We start from the raw sequence: 17,826 nt of genomic DNA on the forward strand, positions 1-17,826 counted from the left end.
TAAGACATGTGTAATTAAAACAGAGAGAATTTAGGAGTTCGAGGCTAAGTTTATGACTTTAGTTTGGAGTAACGAAGCTGGTATCTGCACCATTTACTATAAAATCCCCGGAGTGAACAATTTGTCGACATTACTCACTTACGGCGGGAACTGGAAGTTAGTCGGGGGCGCATGCAACATGGCGGTGTATGCTGCGTCGAAATAATGCGCTCATTTAGCCCTGACGGTAACATATCGGGTCCATACACTTTGTTACTTGAGAGGTTTAAGTTGAACTTAGTTTGTCTATGTTACTGTGGTGTAGTCGCTTTTCTATTCTGTTTTTCCGCAATAACATTGTGAGGTACATTGTGCTCTTTGTAGGAGCGTGATTTATGTAGTTATAAGGTTGATGTATTGTGCTGTAAAATCCGCATTTTAATGTTTTTGAAAGATATTATTTAACTTAGAAATTGAAAAATTATTTTTGGGAAAGCACAAATATTTCACAGGGAAGAAAATATTTCAAACTATGTCGGTCATTCTGTAATACTTTAAACACTTGGAATTAAAGTTGATTACTCAATTCGTAAAACATTACGTAAGAATTTACTTCTCTACTTTCCCATAAACCTCTGTATCCCTGGTACCCACACAAAGCAGAAACAACTAAGTATTATAATTACCGCGGAGCGTTGTGTGCCCAAACAATACGGCCTGTAAACAAACGCTAAACAAACATGCGCAGGCGCAACTATCGTTTAACAGTTGCAACCATGTTGTGGGGAAACGGTATACCTGGTAAAACAACACGGTTATGTTAAACCTTAAACGGGAGTTTATAACTTTCGGCAGTTACTTAGTTACGTGTTACTGTGAAGGGAACAAACTAATAGAAAGTGTGTATCTAATCTTTACACTCAAAATTTTTTATTTTCCATCCATTAACCAAAAAGCGCCAAAGCTTCTAGAACGTATGGTGTTTCTGATTCTTTAAAGTAAACCAAGTTTAATTATTATAGTTTTCGGCTTACTTACGACTATTTGACAAGCAACTCGACTAGTTTGAAGTCATGCTAGAGGCTCATATTCATGAGCGCTAATCCGTGATACATTACGCGGCGACTTTCACGCTGCTATTTAATTAAATCATAATAATTAATTTAGTATGTCTCATGTAAGTTGTAGTATTAACAATGTTTTGTTTATAATCAGTCAGTTTTTATGCCTTTGCGATAGACGGAACATTTACTGACTCTTACTACGATCCGTACTTCTTCGGTTGCAAAGAACATAAGCTTAACTTTAACTTAGCCACTAATGAAAGACAAACGATCTAATGCAATTATATCTGATTACTGTGCAATCGAAACTATACCAGGGAAGATTTCCCCTAAAAATGGCTAATACACGTAATTATAGCTCCTTGCTTGTTCAAACAAGTTGGCAAAGCCGCGGATCCCCCGAGTAGTGGTGTGATGAGCTGCGATCTGTAAATATTGTCTCGCAGCGCACGGTGGCGGTGAGTGCGCACAATTTCCAGTTATCATGTTACTGGCACCATGTTGCACAGGGGTGGTAGGTCTAACATTTTTATGCAGTTAAAATCAGAATATAATACAATCATGTTTCTTTCTTTTGGTCGCAAGTGAGATTGCTGGGAAATTAATGGAAGGATTTATGGCATTTTGATTAAAAAAATATCAGTTAGGAATTCTATTATGTACGTGGGACTTCACGGGACTAGTGACTGCCAATAGGTAGCACCGGTAGGTTTTAGTATTAGCACCTGTATAGGAACTCCTCTACCATGAGTATGAAGCAATAGCATTTGTCGATTTTTTTTTTTTTTTTTTACATTTAATGGGTCGACGTTTGGCCGCTATCTCACCTGATGGTAAGTGATGATACGGCCTACGGTGGAGCACGTCTGCCCATAAGCAACCTATTCACTCGGGCCTTGAAGACACCCAAGTTATACCCATCAGGAAACACAGACTCCGGCAAGGAGTTCCACTCCCTAGCAGTTCGCACAAGGAAGCTTGAAGCGAAGCGCTTCGTGCGAGTGGGTTGTTCGTTGATGCCAAATTGGTCAGACGAGCAGCCATCAATGACTACTCGAATTGACCGATCCCTCAGGAAGTCTGCAATCCATCTGCACAGATCAGCGGGAAGTCCATATGCAGGAAGCTTGCCGATAAGGCTGTCGTGCCAAACCCTGTCAAAGGCCTTCGATATATCGAGAGAGACCGCTATTGCCTCCCCGTGCTTCTCGATGGCCTCGCTCCAAATGTGGGTGGCATACGCAAGAAGGTCCCCAGTGGATCGGTTGCGGCGAAACCCATACTGCTGATCACTGAGGAGGTCGTTACCTTCAAGGTATGCCAGGAGCCTGTTGTTAAGTACACGTTCCATACTCTTGCAGAGTATGGACGTGACCGAGATTGGCCGGTAATTATTAGGGTCGGCACGACTACCTTTTTTGGGCACAGGCTGCACGTTGGCTAGCTTCCATGCAACCGGCACTTGACCAGTCTCCAAAGAAAGTCGAAACAGGCGTGTCAGGATTGGAGACAACTCAGGCGCACAGATTTTTAAAACCACGGCTGGGATTCCGTCGGGGCCACTGGCCTTGTTCACGTCAAGATTACGCAACGTCTTATATACCTCCTTCTGTCGTATGCGAATTTTTGACATATTCGTCTCGCAAACTCTATGGAGAGAGGGAGGCAAAGCGCCACCAGTATCAAGACGTGAAGATTCCGCAAATAGAGAAGCAAACAGGTTCGCTTTCTCTACCGCGGTGTGTGCCAGTGTCCCGTTAGGCCCCAGGAGAGGTGGGAGTGAAGAGCGGCAGAAGTTCGATTCAACCGCCTTGGCCAGGGACCAAAACGCTTTACTACCCGCTGGGTAAGAAGCCAGTTTGTTCCCTATTCGGCCAATGTGGTTGAACCGAGCCATCCGTAATGCCTTTTTGCATGACTTGGCAGCCCGGTTATAGGCTCTCTTCCTCTGAAGAATGTCGTCAGCCCTACGACGCCTGGCATCCGCCCATGCCAAGTATGCCGCATGCTTTCGCGCTTCAGCACGTCTGCAGTCGGCATCGAACCATGGACGAGTCCCACCGAAAGATGTCGTGTCCGAGAATGGAATGTAGTATTCCATGCCCTGACGCAACACCCCCGTTATGGCATCCGCACAAGCTGACGGGTCCTCAGTAGAGAAGCAGACAGGCCGCCAAGGATAGGATGCAAAAAAAGATCGCATCCCATCCCAATCTGCTGACTTGTACCGCCACATCCGCCGAGATCCTCTGGGACAAGGATCCGGTGGGGAGTACGTGGATACGGATTTCACCATACAGTGGTCAGAGCTACCCAAGGGTGAAGAAACTGACACCGAGTAGCTGTCTGGATCAGTTGTCAGCAGAAGGTCTAAGCAGTTGGCAGTGTGCGAGTCGACATCGGGCACCCTTGTGGCCTCCTGGACCAGCTGGGTCAGGCCAAGCGTTAGCGCAAGCTTACGCATTTCCCTCCCAGCATGGTCAGTGCACTGGTATGGGAACAGCCACTCCTGGTGATGGGCGTTAAAGTCCCCCAGTAACACCAACTGGGCCGAAGGGTACCTCTGCCGAGCCGCATCCGCCGTCTCCACAAGGTGTTGAGCTAATCTGGTCGTCTCCAAATCTCCGCTGTGCGACCGGTAGACACAGGTATAGAGAATTTTCTCCATCCCTGTGTCCACCAGTATCCACAAGGTTGAAAAACTGGGGTCTTCAAAGTTTCGGAGACGCCGGTAACAGATGCCGTCTTGGACGTATAGGCATACGCCTGCGCGGGGAACGAAATTGTGCTCCAGGGAAAAGCCTGGGTAGTTCAGGTATGATACGTCCGACGGACATCTGATCTGGGTCTCCGAGAGAAACAAGAGCGTGGGGTTCTCGGTCTCTAGGTGGTGATGGACCGCATTGATATTTGAGTGCAAGCCTCGAATATTTGAGAGGTGCACTTTGAGGGAGAGGGAGTGCAGCCGCTGTTGAACCCTTTTCTTTGCTCTTGTTTTCATTTTATGAGTTTGAGGTTGCTGAGAGGATGGCAGTGAAATGTTCCTCCACACAGGCGACCCCAGACGCGCACTGCAGTTAGCTACATCAATGGGAAGCCAGCCTGGAGACTGCGGGGACGCCCGAGCCCCCCCATGAATATCCATCGGGCCCTCTCGTCCGATCGCCAACCGGCACGATGGCGTATCCATGGGATTTTTCGCTAGATGGCGGGGCAGCCTTTCACGTGTGGCTAGCACGCTGATCGGGCCCCCAACTATCTGCGGTCCCACCGGTGCACCGTGCCTCGGATCCCGCTACCCTCCGCGACTGGCCACCCGATGAAGCTACACCAGCGCGCGCCAGATCGGTCTACCCATAGTGGAGCAAACATCTCGACCCATCCTCTCATACGGCTTCACCGACCATCGTGGCGGAACACGGCTAGGCCGCTTGGCGACACGGTTTTGCTCGGTGGGTGGTTATAATGCCGTCGGCCGAAGCCTACCACCAGAAAAATCGATAGTCGCTAGTTACGACGTAAATTTTTTGTATGGCAAATTTTAGTTCCTCAGGTGAACGGTAGAGGCGTTGTAAAAACAAATTCATGATAGAGGTACAGGTATGCAATAATTAAACTTACATCACATCAATAGTAGATATTATTTCACCACGGCATCGATCGTTGCAAAATATCCAGTTTTCCATGATTTACTACAATAATTAAAATGTGCTGCAGCTGCATGCTGATCAGTAAAGTGCAGCTATAAAGCTGAAGCCCTTAAAGGTTGGCTAAGGACTAATTAAACTGATAATCGTAAATTAAACTTATAGCGTTGACTATTTGCGTAAACCATTGCGTTACTTACAAACAAGAAATTACATACAACGATATCATAGCAAGCACTAGATATTATAAAGAAGATGGTTGACACTTCAGGGTTGGCTACTACCTTGGTCAACGGTTTAGCATTACCATTCAACGTAGAAATACCCTATCTTACGACTCCGATGAGGAATATTTAAGCAAAAATCTTAAATAGTATGCTGACACTTTAAGTTAGTTAGTTTTTTTTCTTTTTATTTTTAAGTTGTAAATATTTTAGTCAAAATAATTATGATAAAGTTTTTATACCTATACATTACAAAAAAATTACATTAAAATTATAAAATAAATAAAAATAGCAAGCAATTGAGGTCAAGTTATAAAATGATATTTCGTGGTGAGTAGTCAGCCCTGCCAGTAACATGAGCCAGGTTTCGCACGGGGTGTCACACTCCGCGGTGTGGAGGCGGCTGCTTGCTCAGCTGCACTTGACTACACCAGGCACCAAGTTTTGGCTAATGTTCGATCTTACTTCGTTTGTGAGTAATCTAATGATTAATGTAGATGGAGGAAGTGAAAATATTTAGGAGAGTGCGTTTTTATGACCGGAATCATTTTCTTTCGCAGTTCACTGTTTTCGCTCCGTTTTCTTACTTACATTGGTAAAGTAAAGAGCTACATAAGAATATCATCATCGTTTATCATCAGGCGAGATGGTGGCTAAACGCCATCCTATTAAGGATAAAAAATTAAAAAATGTATCTAGGTAATTCCATTTTTTTCTGAGTGTTATTTTGAAGGACATACGGTACTCCTGACTGTATGTATGCATACAGACATAAAAGCTAAAAACAAATATTGGAAAAATAAATAATATTTTACATGAACGTGGATCTATCTAAAAATAATTGGATTGGAAATCAATCATAGCCATCACACATACTTAAACAAGTTACACACAACATCATAAGTTACTGAGATAATCAGTCGTGAGTCATGCCACATCTACGGACCAGAACAATTAATATTACCAACAATACCGACTCCGATATAAAGATACAGCTTTAGGCTATATACACATACATATACAAGCATTATATATATTGATGTATACTTAGAGATGACCTTTATTGTAGTTTTTATTGTATTTTTTGCTGAACATTTGTATTCAAGTAATGTACAAATCTCGCTGAGTGACAGGCAATCTATCAATCGATCAGCCTGTCGACGTTCATCCCATTGTCTTAGCTTTATGTCTTGAATAATCGCTTTGTGTTGTACCTATTGCCTACTATAAAACTACTTAAGGTAATAAAAAAATAACTGCTAAATAAATAGGTACCTAGTAGAAGACGGTTAACTGAACCAAGTTGTGTTACATAACCATGTTAAGTAGGATATATTTAAGAGGAAATATATGAGAGACTTGACTATGACAAAAAGTACCATGTAGTATGTCTTGTATGGGAAATAATATGTTATTTTTCAAAAACGTTGTCACACACTAGGATTTTCTCCTATGTCGTGGGTGCGTTTACAAATATACAATATCACATGCACATGACACCCAGACCCGAAACAACAATTTGTGGATCACACAACGAGTTGATCCGGTTACCCAGCTCTGCGTCAACCATGCAATCAAGTCAGATTTGCGAGAAGTATCCCGCGTAAGCTATTATTGTATAAGAGTCCCGGTGTGACCTGAAACTAGTAGAGCTTTTCACGAATAGTTCACGTGTGTAAGCCGTGTCTTTAATTAATTTAGTATGTATAATAATATCATGATAGTTACCTATTAATGGGAATATTAAGAAAAGGATAATGGAATCCCACAAAAACATTTCATGTTAAATGTTGCCAAGACGAGACCATATAGCTCGCACTGTCAAAAAGTAATCAGATCCCGTGTAGAGCCAAGTTTCTAACCCTATACTTTTGAAATGGCGAGTCGGCCGCACGGACTTTTTGCTATTCGTCATATGGGCTTGAGCTTAAAAATCTATTCAATCTTCTAAACTCTTTCCGTGCGGCCAACTCGCCAGTTCAAAAGTATAGGGTTAGAAACTTGGCTCTACACGGGATCTGATTACTTTTTGACAGTGCGAGCTATATGGTCTCGTCTTGGCAACATTTAACATGAAATGTTTTTGTGGGATTTCATTTCTTTTTGTAGGTTGCTTATGATAGAAAGATAAAATGAGCGACAAATTCACCTACTAAACTACTAAATTTATAAGAAAATTGGAAACGTAATCCTAATACTTTTTATCAATGAAAATTAAAACACTAGTATCTAAACCTTTACCTACTAAACTACTAACAATTAAATATTAGGCAAATGGTTTTTACCTCCGCGATAGTAAACTTTTAAATCACCGAAATATTCCGAAAACTTTTCATTCAACGAGACAACCGTCAACGACGTCTGCCCTCGCGCGTCTGCCCGCGTTCGGGTGCCGCGCTCGCTGACGGGCCGATTATTTTTAGCTACTGCGCGGGGACGAGGGGCAGGCGGCGGGCGTTGGCGCATACTATACTTACGATGCTTATGTTCAAAAGTATAGGTTGATTAATAAACACTTACCGAAGTGAAGTGTAGTAATATTATTCATATCTAAGTACTTATGGGTAGGATAATGTTTTGATTTGATGAAAAGTTTGTGTTCTATGTACTTGTGTATAATTTTCAGATCTCAAGCAGGAAATACCTCCGCGGCCGCATTCAGACCTCTAGCGTCAAAAGTTGCGGAAGTCTCGAACAAACTTTCACCCCTAGTTTAAGGGGTTGGGGGGTAAAAGTTCCAAGTTTTAGGATTTTTTTGTTGTTTGGGTACTAATACTAGCTTACATACCAAATTTCAGTTTTCTAGGACTTCAGGAAGTACCTTAAGAATTTTGTTGATCATCAGTGAGTGAGTGAGTGAGTGAGTGAGTGAGTGACGAAATCGGGGTATTTTAGATATCAATAAAATCTAAAGTATAAGAGCTATGCAATTGAAACTTTAGAGGTTTATTAAGTCTACCACTGACATTATATCCTGAAAATTTTGTTTATCTGGTATAACCCAAACTCAAGTTATGAAGGTTCAAAAATACGACGAAGCGCTTCGAGAAAAGGTAGGTAGTGCCCTTGCGCTTCGCTTGGCTCGTCTTGGCGGGGGCACTACCGTGCCCCCAGATTAAAATACTTCTTCTTGTTGAATACCATGCATTGACAGTTTGCATTTAAATCGGAGGTGATCGAGAATGCTGGCAGCGTGCGATACGGCGCAGGCGTCGATTTGATTGTGAGCGACACACGGCGATAAATACAAGTGTTCGATTCGACACGTAAGATAACAACTAAAAGTTTACGAGAATACCTCTGTGGAATTGTAAATAAGGTCGTGAATTGATTGGCGAACATTAAATTGCTAGGCTGGGTAATATGGGTACCGAGCGTTGAATCGATGTGAAACATGTTGTGGGTTAACTACTCGTATGTTGTGACAATCTTAGTAATAATAACATCTGGTTTTAGTATTGTCTGTCTTTAATTATGTTAAGTGATATTATTATACATATTAATTATCATTATCCATTAGTTTGTTTGTAACGCTTTTACGTCTAAGACTGCTGAGATGATTTTATTTAATTTTGATAAAGTGATAGTTGAAACACAAACCGTGCAGTCTATGGAATAATCTCTTACATATTACATTCTTAGATACAGCAGTAAGGTTATATAACACTCTAAAATACGTTAATGAATGCAAATATTTGAATAAACACCTAAAAAACCTTGCGATGGCTGTGAGAAAACATATATAATATAATATTAATTGGTAATGATTTAACGCCGCATATTTCTTGGAATCAAACGTTGGTACTTGACATTTAGAGGCACTGCATAAATCTCCTAAGTCCTTGCGGTGAGACACAAGTACCTACTTGTGTCAGTTTTTTAGCATCGACACTTGTTTGAGAGCATTCTTTGGTCTATACAGTATGTTGTTAAAGGCTATTGGTAATTTTGGAAAGATATTACGTTACTTAGTATTTTTGTGGAGGTGGACTTTGTAGTAACTTATATAATTAGTCTAATTATTGAACAGATAATTTTAGGGTTGTTATTAATATCATTACAAAGATATCTTCAGGGAATACATATATACACAAAAAGAATTTAAATCTGAAATGGTCACTAAGACTATCATTAGAACTTAAGACGGGATATTTACCATATGAGTTTCCGATATTTCGGCACTGTTGCAAGCGCCATAATCACGGATGAACATTAAACAGTTCATCGCGGAATGCTGCTCATGAATATGAGCCTCTAGCATGGCTTGAAATTAATCAAGTTCCTCGTCAAACAGTTACATGAGTAAGCCGATAACATAATAATTAATCTTGCAATGAAGTTACTGGATCCTTAAGTCACTCGCATACATATACCCAAAGACCATTCGCATCTGACACATTTACCAACGTCCTATATACCAACATACTGGTACCTACTGAGGAAAACATGACGAGGCTGGTGTCAGGCCGCAGAACGCCGGCCCCCGTGGCTCCGTGTGTCCGTGACTCCTCGCTTCCAAGAACAAGTTGATGTCATGCGCAGACTGCACGATTCCCATGTCCCGTCTCCGACAGAACTTTATGAGACTTCGGCTGTACGTGCATAGAACCTCATTTGCATCTACATTTAGATTTTAGTGTTAGGGAAAACCATTACTAAGGTGAACGGTTTGGTGTGGTACTAAGTAGTGGTTAGTAACTCTATTTCTGCCTCTTTGACTGTAAACTTAAACAGGTATATTTAATGTCCTGGCCATGAAGGAAATTTACAAAAAGGATATCATAACTAGACTTACTTTAACATAATGCGTGACACTTTACGGACGTACCACGAGCCGTTACAAACCATGCCTCTCCCTATTTTCCATCCAGCGGTCACATTATACGGATTTTTTTGTGTCACAGTGCACACTAATATTATGGCATCTCCTTTTTGTAGTTGCTTATGATCGTGACTTATTATATTAAGGAAATTTCGCAATAATAAGTTGTTAATTCAGTAGCTACACATATAATTATATACCTATACATATTGTCTGTCTCCCAATGGGGTAAGGAGGAGGAGACGATGGGACTGCAAATGACACGATTCTGGCATACTTCTTTCGCTTCATCTACTTTAATCGATCTCTTAGTGATTGTGCGTTGATTGTGGGCGGTTATTATAATACTAACCTATTAAGTCGAGATACAACTACTTCAACAAGTATCAATAGCTAAGAGTAAAACAAAAATCCGAAGGTTCTATATTAGGGCTGCAGTTTCGCAGACATATTGAGTATTGTTTGTGCGCCCACGATCGGCGCGTATGACAAAATCTCGTGCATTATTTAAGCGCACCCACATCGGCGCCCGCGCACGTTGCTTGACGCTAATAGTTATTGTCAGGCGAGCGAATGTAAATTATTCAAGGCTCGTTAGTAAGCAGTTGAATTAGTCAAAATAATTAATTTCGTTAGAGACATTACACGACCACACGGAACAGTTTGTGCTAACATTTTGCTAGTTGTACGAGATGCCATTGATTGTGTTTGTAATTATTTAAGATATACAAGTGATCCCGATAATATAAAGAATAGATAGATATTGTAACTTTACTTAATCCGGAGTCTGATACTCAAGTGTTTAATTTAATGATAAATTGAAAAGAAAATGTATATCTTTTAATTTTCGGTTTCGTTAAAATATTTAGTTGTATTATGCTTCTGTGAACGAGTACTACTTGTAGTTTCATTTAAATCATATTATGAATCATCTTCACACTTTATGTATGTAAGTACCACTACCACGAGTATATGGATTAATGGGACATCTCATTAACAATTCCAACAAAAGCTCCTGACCTCTATCCAGCACACACATGGCCCTACATCTGCGACAGTACTTACAATGGTAGGGGCCCCGCCCACACTGGCGCCCGCGCATCGCAGTGTACTCTCTCTACCTTTAGAGGAATATAGTTAACCTTATTTGTTTCAGAAATAAATATAAAGAAGCATTATAATATAGATTATTTTATGGAACAGGTGGCATACGAGCAAACGTGTCACCTGATGGTAAGCGATCAGCGCCGCCCATGGACACTCGCAACACTAGAGGAGTCATAGGTGCGTTACCGGCCTTTTAAAAAGGAGTACGTTCTTTTCTTGAAGGTTTGAAGATTAAGATGATTATTATTTCCAAGATACCAGGTTAATTGGTAAGATTAAAAAAAATGTGTGAAAATCATATAGCAAAGGGTTATAAATACTTTGTAGTCTTCACAAAAGTGGTTGCGTATAAGGTACGAAATAAGCTAAGAACATACTATTAGCTAGTTATTTCACAAAATTTCTTGATTTTTGTATTATACCTGTACTTTGTGTAATTAGTACTATGTAGTATAGTACGGGTGTGGGCTATGAATAGCGACAGCACAATAAATGTCCAGACGGAGCATGAAGTAGTGGCTAGTTAGCGAGCATTTACCCGCGGCCCGCGGCACGTGGGTAAATCATTGGTTTATTATTTACATGTAAGCTCGCCTCCCACGCCGGCGCCCGCGCAGCCTGCCAAGTCGCCAACTTAACTATTGTCACATCTGGCTATAGATCGCAATTACTGTAGATGGGACATATGCGGCCATAAATAATATCATTTACAGTACTTGGAACTGTTTTAGAATTTCACAGGGTTATGACAGACTACGCTGCTGTTCGGCTGCGCTTTCTGATAAATTTGAACTTATTAAACTACGATCTCCAATCCGTTTGCTAAGCATAGATACCTGCTATGGCAAATCTTGTTATGGATAGTCTAAAGGGAGCCCATACACTAGCAGTGAACTATTGATGGGTGACTTTACTGTGACTTTGAAGATTGGTTAACCACATATTAGTACCCATTTTAGTTCTATTCTGGTAACAAGATGGGTTCGCAGTAACACTAGCAATCACATAGGGTATTTTTTAAAGGTGGAAAATCATCCAATGCTTTTCCCACCTTGGGCGACGCGGTAGGAGTGTCAGACTCTTATTGACTAAAAACCACTCCGTTCTTACTTCTGCCCTTCGAACCGGATCCCCAGTAAACCCGCTAGGTAGTCCGCAGATCCGGATCAGGAATCACATTTACTCTATAGTCGAGTGATTGGATTGGGTATAGGTAGAACATCGGGTCTGCACATCAGCACCTGGTCTATGTGAGCACAGCATGTACTACGCCCACCGCGTGTCAACTCTTACTAACAACGACGCGAACTTTGCGTGTGGCCGCCATTTCCCGCCACATCTTTACATCACACGACTCTTATCTCCACCGCATAAAGACTAGTATTGATTGGCTACTAATTAAGATACTGATAAGGTTATTATCAATGAATATTAATGTGTTTGGATAAAAACTCACCAGTTGATGCGTAGACGTCGATGTCAGTTATCTGGAACGAGAGTAATTTATTTAGTCAGAGATAAGCGGAGTTATTCAGAGATTGAAGGTGAGCCGTTAATCTTGTGGATGATAGTGTAGTGTACTGCTGTACTGGTATATTAGTGTACTGGGATTGAATGAATGTTGGCTGCGCTTGTATCAATGAATGTAATGTTCATTGAATAGAGATTGAAGTTGCTATACGATTAGAAGTGATTTTCTCATGAACTTTATGTTTGAGCAAATGTTTTCAAACCTTTACTTCGTATGTAATTTGTTCTTTATTAAATTTTCTATTTACGTACTTATAGAGCTATTTGTGTATAAGTTTTGATTTAGAGCTACTTTTAAACACCCGAGAGATTACAAACTAGAGCCAAATATTGTTACTAACATAATTATAATTGAGAACTAAGTTTACGTTCACAAACAATTTTAATCAATTAAGAGAGGTATGTTACAAATATACAGTACATGTCCTAAATGAGGCGTAGTGTCTTCATTGTCGATATTATGACAAGTTTTTGTTTTACCAGAACTTGTCCGACCACCGTGAAACTTTAATGTAGCCAGGTTTTTGCAGACACCAGCGACAGACCACCCAGACACGTTCTCAGGACACGATCAACATGTAACAATGTTAAACAAATGGCAAATACTAGAGTACGGACACTCCTAATAGGGAATAGTTTTGATTAGAAGACTGTGCTGAAGGTGTATTGTATTTCGTTTGATTGGCGTTTTGTGATACTGGACACAAAAATAGTGTTGTAAAATGTTTTTTAATTACTAGCAAAGATACAATATACACATGATGATTTACATTGAACGTAAATACAACACTGTTATTACATAATATTATGAATAGATCTATAAGGTCAACTAGAAAAAGTAGTTAGCGTTTTGGAATTGAATGCGCGAATCAGACTACAGCACATAGCGAGATTGTTTACAAAATATTCTTCTTAGCTTACTAGAGTTCATATGTGTAGGTCTGATGTCTGTTCTTGTCAAGATAATCATTAGACAAGATGCGTGTCCATCTAATAGATCCGACGTACCATTGGTTCGTGGTCGGTGGTCTGGCGCGCGGCGCACGAGGCGCGTAACGACGTCCTGTGCGAGGCGAATGGGGCAATTGCAGCGTTTACACGATGTTTACACTAAACACAATAATTAGACACATTAGTGCTGCCGCTTGTTACCCTGCCCCGCTATATTAGATGGGACACACGATACCAGGCGATGGGTAGCTAAACTTATTCTGAGCGTCCCTTTGACGTCTGTCTTTGGTACGATCTAGTGCCAGAGGTAAAGGTAAAGGATTTCGGTTTTTAAGATTGAAAACCGAAATTCTACTCTAGTCATCTGTTAAATTGGATTTTTCATTCGAAGAACGACAATAAATAACCAATTTGGAACTTTTGAATTATACGACAATATTTGCGCCTCTGTACCGTGCTTCCCAGGAACAAATCAACTTGACATAGATATAATGACGTCTAATTGAGTTTGCCTCCATGTTGTCTGTCCACAACAGCCCGTGTGTCACAGGAGCTGTGTTGGTCGTAACGCGGTTGCGCGACCGCTTCCTGTATTGACAGCGCGGTGCGGCGCATGCGCACTAAACACCCGGGTTCCGGGTCCGGCTGCCATTGCGCAGATTTATAGCCAAACATTATGTGCGCACAAGCACACGACAGTAAGTAGTCTGCTATTCTAGTACAGACGTGTCTTTGTTCTAGCTACTATTTCGAGGATAGAACAAGTAATTAGTAGAAATAGATTTCGTTTTGGCCGAATATTCAGGATTGTAAAGTCATTTCTAAATAATAAGTGTTTTACTGCCCGTTTCAACGATTACATTATTAAGGTATATAAGTATTTAAACTGATATGGTCACTAACACTAACATTAGTACTTAAGAATTAACAGTTCTAATGTTACATTAAGGTATATTAGGTACTCTAGAGATTTTAGCGATCATCACTTAAGTATCATTGAATACAGTGTCAAGTATACATTCCTGAAGTTTGGAGATTTCAGGAGGAACTCTTCGAGAAAAGATCAAGACTCAAGTTAAAGCTAACTTTGACATTAAATTAAAACAGAACATAATCTTGTTGAAAGTGACACGCGTGTATGTTTACAAATACTCAAAAAGTAACAGAGTAACGTGATTACAATCACAGTTAATGTGATCGCAGCTCCGACGCTAATCTATTATATCACACAATAATAAACTCCAATGGAATTAAATTAAAACTCGTTTTAAAGCGACGAAAGTGAACCCAAGGCGGGCCGGGAATGTGCTATTTTTATTTGCACAATAACGAGTGGCGCTGGCGTGCAATTGTTTTTATTTTTATTGTGTTTGTTAATTTACAATAACTGTTATTGTCCGTTGTTCGTTATTGGCTTTTTTTTTAATAACTGTACCCTTAGTACAAGTTTAAAGTAATAGAAATGAGAGCGCGTTCGGCACTCTGATTGGCGGGCTCGAATAAACCAACCAATCAGAGCGCCGAACGGGCTCTCGTTTCCATTACTTTAAACGTCAAAATAACTCGTACTAAGGGTATTAAGAGTTGGAATCGTGATTAGGGTGTTAAATGTTAGTATTATTGCTTTTCCAGTTTTATTGAGTAGTTCTAGAAGAAGTAAACTTTGCAGACGAGGCTATAGAACTGCATCGAGTGGCGTGTGACGTCATAGTTTGGTAACCGACGCGACGTTCCGCGTCATAAGTCATGCTCATAGTTCAGTTCAATGAAACGAAATCCGAAAGAGCTTAGCTGGAAATTATTGGAAAATGTCTGGAAATTTTCCAGGATTTATGGAGTAAGATTGTCAAATATAAATCTAAATTCAATTGGATTGTATAAAGAGCGAAATGTTCGTATGATTTGTAATAAGGTCTCGGATTCGGCGAATTTACGATACAGAAGGAAAAGTTGTGTGGCTGCGATCGTCTCAGTCAAAGCAACACCTTTATAAAAGGCCTCCAACAACATCCATTTTTACATTATGATTTCACGCCATTGTTGTATGTGAACACAACAATCTGCTACCCCACACACGGATCATGTATTTTCGTCAATTTGTTCACAATGAACATCACTAAGCTTTTAACGTGACGTCATCTGACACGGAAGGGCGTCATCCGAGTCAAATTGTTCCTTTCATTCGTTCACACTCAATTAAATGCACAAATTCTATAATGTGCGTCGATTCTATTAAGTTCACTGTTCTTACGGCAGGGGTGGCGCGCTGCTCGCGTTGTTCAAATGGAGTGGAATTTCCTTAAATACTTTTTTTAACTTTTTATCACGTGTCTTTTAGCTTTTTGTTGCATCTCTTATTGTAAGGGTGAGCAGAGAGTTATAGTAAAGCTACTTTTCGATATGTATGAAATAATTAAATCCAGAATTATGCCCGTGTTTGGTACCTCTACTCGGTTTTATATACATCTATCAGTTCCAGGGAGAGGAGGGAGGCACCGATAGCCTTATACTCAACATTAGCATCATGAATTTCGACAAACAAAACTTCTTAAAATTCCGAATCATAATATTTGCTAAACGTTGATGTTCTTTCCTGTAGCCCAGTGACCTACATCAGTTCTCCCCTTAATCTGGTGGGGCGATAACAACTTTCAAACGACTTTATTTAATCGAGTAACAGTCGACAGAGCTGAGGCTCGATCGCGATCACTCGCTCAATTTCCGTCTACCGCGAGTAGATGGGAATCGATCAAATCTTCATAATTGTGAGATCAAAGCCCGATTAATGTTGTAATTTCATAGTTATTTTATGTCATTTTCTGAAGTTTATTTTGATTTGGTGATTATTTTATTAAAATTAATATCCAGTATCTACAGTACAGTATTAAAATGAAAGAATTTGGAGAGTTTATTACTTGCTGAACTTTCCCAATCGCATTTCTAAAACAAAATCAGATGAACAAAAATTTATAAAAGTCGCCGTGTCTGTGCACGCTACTCATAATGAAAACTCCCGCTGTGACTTGAAACTAGTAGAGCTTTTCTCAACAATCGTGATTTTTAGTCAATTAAGTATGTCTCACGATAGTTATTATAAAAATATGTAAAATAAGATGAAATAAATGTTAAGGCAGCCCTACCTGACGCCACAATAGTGCGGATCACGGGAGTGTAAGTACGTCACAACATTATGACGGTGTATCGGCAAACAATTGGCGCATTAGGGCGGCCCATTCTCCGCGCGTCTTGTACGCTACTGTGTTGCGTTGCTTTGTTAGTGGACGCTGTGTCCATTGTTACGGACGGGACGATAATTCTTTAAGCTCAATGATTTATCAGTAAGCAAAGTCAAAGTCAAAGTCAAAATCATTTATTTCAAATAGACCAGGAAGGCACTTTTGAACGTCAAAGCAAATATAATAATATTAATAACGTCTGTCTGTCGGTCAGTCCTCTGGTGAAGCTATTTGCTCGTTCCAAAGTGTAGATTCCTATGGAGAAGAACGAGCAAGAAACTCCATAGGTTACTCTTTTTCAATCAGATTTACAATACAATTCTTGGTTACATTGTTTCGATTACTTCAGCTATGTGAGAACAATGTAAAACTTATATACAGTCAAAGTGACAGAAAAAGAAAATAACCTAGAGGACAATAAAAATTAATGCAGTCCGGAGCTGACCAGTCCCAGTTGACAGCGCCCGTTCACGAACATGACACGTACACCAGCACCGCCCAACTCAACCATGTTGCAGGGAATCGAGCGATCCAATGCCCGTGCCACCGCCAATGAGACCTTTGAGTGAGCATGACAACTCCAAGCTGACATAAATGCATTCTACTAGTCTAATTTGATTTCAGTTAATTACAGGGCTCTCACATTTACAATAATTGTATAAAGTACAGAATACATCGAAATAACATGGTTATATTACTACGTTTTATTAGTTATCCTGTGGAGCCGGACCAGCTTGCCTCCAAGCATTTTTATCTTCTATATAATCATTTAGTTTGTAGTATGCTTGTCTACATAACGTTTTTTTAATACATAGTTTAAATTTTGATTCATTCAGATTCTGTATTTCCATTGGAACTCTATTATAACATTTAACACAGAATCCCATAAATGACATACTTATTTTTGACAATCTAAGCCGTTTGAAATTTGTGTTTAAACTTATTTGATTGATGTTTACTTTATTGATGCGCTAAACTTAATTCAATGGTAAACAGCTATAAACAAAACTGTAGCCTATGGATTCTTATTAAATGATATTAAAGAAAAGCATTTATATTATGCATATTATTAAATAAAGTGTCTTCAAATACATTCTGAAAAACGTGATTTAATTCAAATACGTTAAACGACAGTGGAAATACGCTCCGACACGTCAAACGAGATTTTTTGCGTGGCATTAAGTCGCATTCACAGTAGAATAAAGCTCTTATGACTTGTCACTCTGTCCGTCTGAATAAATCCGGCGAGGATCGGAGACGTTAGTC

At 40.1% G+C, this 17,826-nt stretch overlaps 1 protein-coding gene across 1 annotated transcript in view; it reads right to left on the minus strand.

Moving 5' to 3' along the window:
• The window catches only part of LOC118272430 (frizzled-2), a 156,307-nt gene that overhangs the window by 86,909 nt on the left and 51,572 nt on the right, over positions 1 to 17,826 (minus strand). The window contains exon 3 of the mRNA XM_050707996.1: positions 12,300 to 12,330. The gene's annotated coding sequence lies outside the window, so the exon portion shown is untranslated. The remainder of the gene's footprint in view (positions 1 to 12,299; positions 12,331 to 17,826) is intronic.

The sequence above is a fragment of the Spodoptera frugiperda genome, chromosome 4 (genome assembly GCF_023101765.2).
Source record: "Spodoptera frugiperda isolate SF20-4 chromosome 4, AGI-APGP_CSIRO_Sfru_2.0, whole genome shotgun sequence".
Classification (NCBI taxonomy): domain Eukaryota; kingdom Metazoa; phylum Arthropoda; class Insecta; order Lepidoptera; family Noctuidae; genus Spodoptera; species Spodoptera frugiperda.